The sequence below is a fragment of the Panthera leo genome, chromosome D4, assembly GCF_018350215.1.
Source record: "Panthera leo isolate Ple1 chromosome D4, P.leo_Ple1_pat1.1, whole genome shotgun sequence".
NCBI classification, from domain to species: Eukaryota; Metazoa; Chordata; class Mammalia; order Carnivora; family Felidae; genus Panthera; species Panthera leo.
The window spans coordinates 64297723-64302500 of record NC_056691.1 but is presented as its reverse complement, the minus strand read 5'-3'; positions in this window follow the sequence as shown (position 1 = coordinate 64302500).

Genomic DNA, 4778 nt, shown 5'->3' with positions numbered 1-4778 from the left:
CCGTTTAAATAAAATATATCAAAAAGGCCATTGGATTAATACTGTATAAAGTTAAACTGGAGTACCGTAACATTTCAAATAGAATCCGAATTCTGACTAAAAACACATCACTTTTTTATGAAGAAATTAACATTTGGCTCCTAACCCTTCCTTTTCATCTTCCACCAGCATGTGTCAATTCGGCTTTCTCAATACTTCACAATTCATTCCCTCCCCTCCATCCCACTCCTTGAACTTAATTTTGTCCCATATCATCATGCATTTTGATTACTGTAAGGGCCACCTGGCAGATCCTAGTACTTTCTTCTCAGTAAAATGTATTCCATAGTTATCTCTTCAAAATGCAAACCTGATTAGAACATGTTCTAACATCTTTTTTCCAGTGGATTCTAATTGCCTTCAACATTAAATCAAAAGTCTTTAGCATGACACACAAATTTATTATTAGTTGGCCCTCTGTTTAACTTTACAATCTGTACTCTCCTTTTTTTTTTTTTTTCTCATTCTTTCTCCATACTCAGTTAACCTGAACTATATTCAGTGTACAAAATGCACGCAGTTCCTTCATTTTCTAGGCATTTTCACAGGACACTCTCTCTACATAGAATGGCCTCTCTCTCCAGTTCCCCATCTTTATCAAATGCCTTCTCATCTCAGTAGCTTCTTTGACTCATCACTCCTAAGCCCCCAAACCCAGCCCCCCCCAAATAGCCATGATATATACCTCTGTAGTAAGAAATATCAAACACTGATCTTACTGCCTGTTGCTGTTTTTAGCATGAAAACATGGGCTCCTTTGGGCATGGAATGTTTAAATCTTTATTCCCAGTTACTCGTATGTGCCAGGCACAGGGTAAGTACTTGATAATTGAGGGAAGAATAAATGAAGACAGGATAGCATGGGCACAAATGGCTTTCCAGTCATCTTAAATTATCTTTTTTATCAGTACATTTCCTGTGGTCCTTCGTAGTATTATGCAAATTAGTTTCTGAGTGTGCAATTACAAGCACAATAGCTATCCCAAAAAGAGTTACTTTTTATTGGAACATTAAAGATTACTGCTTTGCAGAATAGAATTTTGGGTAATTTGGCAGTCTATAGAGATTGCCGGTTGTGGATGATTCTAGTTCCTGCTGAAATAGGCACTCCTTTGATAACCTCACTTTCTGAAGTTATTACTAGGCTCATCAGGTTTCATATACAGCACCTAAACTGATATAATAGTACCATGAAAATCTGCCATGTGTGGGTTCTTAAGCTGATTGTCATTTGTATTATCTTACAGAAGAGGCAAATAAACCACTCAAATACATAAAGCATTGTTCATATATAGCATTCTTTTATAATAGTGCAGAATTGCAAGATGTCCAATTAGGTTTTATGGCACTAAGATTGTGATTTATATCATCTGTAGGAAAGAAAAGAAAAAAAATTTAAATGGGGCAATGAAAATGGGACAGTACCCTATCAAATAAATCTTAGCAATACACATTCAAAGTGTCATATGCAGAAACAGATATAAATACATGAAAGACGGTATCACTGCTGAAGTAATGGCTCATTGAGATGCATGTTTGCTGAGAAAAGAAACTATCATGTTTTGCTTACAGGGTCAAACTAGCTATGGAATAATGCTAACACCTTTTAATACAAACTGGATATTTCTTTTTTAAATGAAGAACAAACTAATCAGAAAGGTTTTCAGATTCACTGTGGTGCTGCACAGTTCTTCAGATGCTTCTTATTGTTTTGAAAGGGCAAGTTCATTGAGATTGACAGTTCAGCAGCAATGGTCTGTCTAGTATCTTCTCTGTGGCTTGAACGGTACACATTCTACATGTTGCAGTACTTTAAGAGTCATGCTAAAAATTCACATTTGCTCTGGGTTTGCTTGTTGGTAACTGCCTTAGAGTAAAAACACTTCTTTTGAGGGATGGTTATGGGTACAATAAACTATGCAGTACACCTCTTCATCTGATTTTGGAAACTCTTACAATCAAAATGTCAAGTCATAGAGCTATTTTTGTATCATTTTAGGGTGGCAGAACTCTGCATGTGCCAGGGTCTGAGAAAATACAAAGACCAGTTAGGAAGGACCTAGGCTCTTTCAGCCTTGTGCCATATGTATATTCATAAACTATATCTCTTCTGCAGCTGGAGTATAAACATCTTTTCTCACACTTACGCTTATCCTCCTTCTGAACCTATTCATCTGTTTACCTGTCTGGCTATCTATCTATCTATCTATTTATCTATCATCAGTAGACTTCATGCCCAACAAAAAGCCCAACACAGGGCTTGAATTCATGACCCTGATATCAATACCTGCACTGAGATCAAAAGCCAAACACTTAACCAACTGAGCCACCCAGGTGCTCTGTTTATTTCTTATATGGGACATACCACCCTCTGTATTGTGTAGTAATGACTGTCTATATATTTACAGAAAATACAGTTAGCAGTAGAGCACAAGACCTGTCAGTCTCTCTCTCTTCTCCATATTTCTGTTTTTATTTCTTTCCCACCCCAGAATGATAACACATTTTTCTCCATGTTTTCTCTCCTCTCATCACACTCGTTTGTTGGCTCTTTACGTCCCTAATATGATATTCTAGAATCCACGTGAATTTAAATTCCGTTAAAGTTAATAATTTGACAATACTTTTCACTGCTGTATCACTGATAGGGAAATAATTTGATGTTGTAATAGTTGAATTGTTAAATAATAAATTAATAATCAAGGTAGATCCTAGACTTTTTCTTCTGTGGAGCTCTCCCTGCCTATCGTATCCAGTAACTTTAGGTACCATCTGTATGCTAGTGACTCTTTTCCACTCTTATGGACTTATTTTCTTACATATCTTAGCTATTGCAATATAACTTAAAAAAAACGAAGAATAACCTAGTTTCATACTATGGATATCTTTTCCATAGCCTGTATATTCCCAAATTGTTTGCTCTTGTTTAATTTTTGGAATATGGACTTCTCGTTTTGTATCCCAAATTTGTTGCAAATTTTTGCTCCTCTTCCTCATTTTTAGCAAAAATTCAGACTTCACTTCAGGTTCTGAAACTAAGCATCTCTTCAAAAGTTTCTCTTATTCTTTGGGTTTCAGTATCACATATTAACTTGGATAAGAATCTCAAATTATGTTCCATGGAACATTATCTATTGTCAATTCAGCCTCTCATTTTCCTTGCCCCAATGACTTACCCAACCCCATATTTAAAAAGAAAATTATATATATATATATATATATATATATATATATATATATATATATATATAAAATACAGTGGCCTACAATAAAATTCAATTTCTCTGTAACAGACCTTATTATTTTCCCCTCATACCTGCTCCTCTGTCATCTGCTTTCTTAAATGTTTCCACTATAATGCTGCAGAACTGTATAATGTACAGTACAATTTTTATTTTATCATCTTGAATAAAAACACAGAATAAGGTAGGACACCAGACATGAGCCAACATCTCGTGAACATCAGCAATGCAATTCAGTCACCCATATTCTGAAATATATGTCCAAATCATATACCTTTGAATCATATTTGAGGTCTGATTTTTATTCCCTACTTATCAGACAACTGCCAAGCCGAAAAAAATTTTCCTGTGGATCAGGCAAGAGTATAGGACGTTATATGTATTAAAAAATAATGATAAAAAAATTACCAATAATGATAAAGGAAAAATATTTTTAAATATATGAAGGACTAAAAATCATTGACCCTACACACACACACACACACACACACACACACACACGCACACACACACACACACACATAAATATCATATATGCTATTCCTAAATAAAAGCCTTGTTTTGGGGCGCCTGGGTGGCGCAGTCGGTTAAGCGTCCGACTTCAGCCAGGTCACGATCTCGCGGTCCGTGAGTTCGATCCCCGCGTCAGGCTCTGGGCTGATGGCTCGGAGCCTGGAGCCTGTTTCCGATTCTGTGTCTCCCTCTCTCTCTGCCCCTCCCCCGTTCATGCTCTGTCTCTCTCTGTCCCAAAAATAAAAAATGTTGAAAAAAAAAAATAAATAAAAATAAAAGCCTTGTTTTAAGATACATTCTTGTTTTTTTTTAATTAACAAATTGATCATCTATCTGTATTTTTTCATAGGATTGCATATTATGGGTATAGCAAAATTAACTCATCTTGGTTAGTCATATTTATGGGTTTCTTTCATAGTTTTGGATGTGTAGCAACACAATTACCTTATTTTAGTTTCTGAAAGCATACCTTTGCACATGTAGTTTCCTTTGTCTGGAAAATTCTCTTCCCTGCTTTCTTTTTCCCTTTTCATATCTCAGATGAAATGTCATTTCCTTAGGGAATATTTCTTTGATCTCATGGGTGAGGTTCCATTTTTAGGAGCCCCTCTCAGTCTTAACTCTTGCCATGCTCCTATTATCTTTGAAATGTTAGGCTAAATATAACTAACTCTTAATACTAATACTCTTAATACCAATTAGTGATTGATACTAAATCACTTCAGTATACTTTAGTGTAAATACTCTGCCACCATGTTCTTATAGCATCCTGTGTTTATTTTCATAATACTTTCACAGTTTATATCTAACCATCTGTATGAATAGTTGATTTTTTCTTACTAATCTGTAATCTTTATGAAGGCATATATTGGATCTATTTTGTTTATCATTTTATTCCCAGTGTGTAGTATAGGTCCTGATATAGATGCTCAATAATAGAATGAATGAGTGAATAAATTATTCAAAGAATATCATTGAAAATCT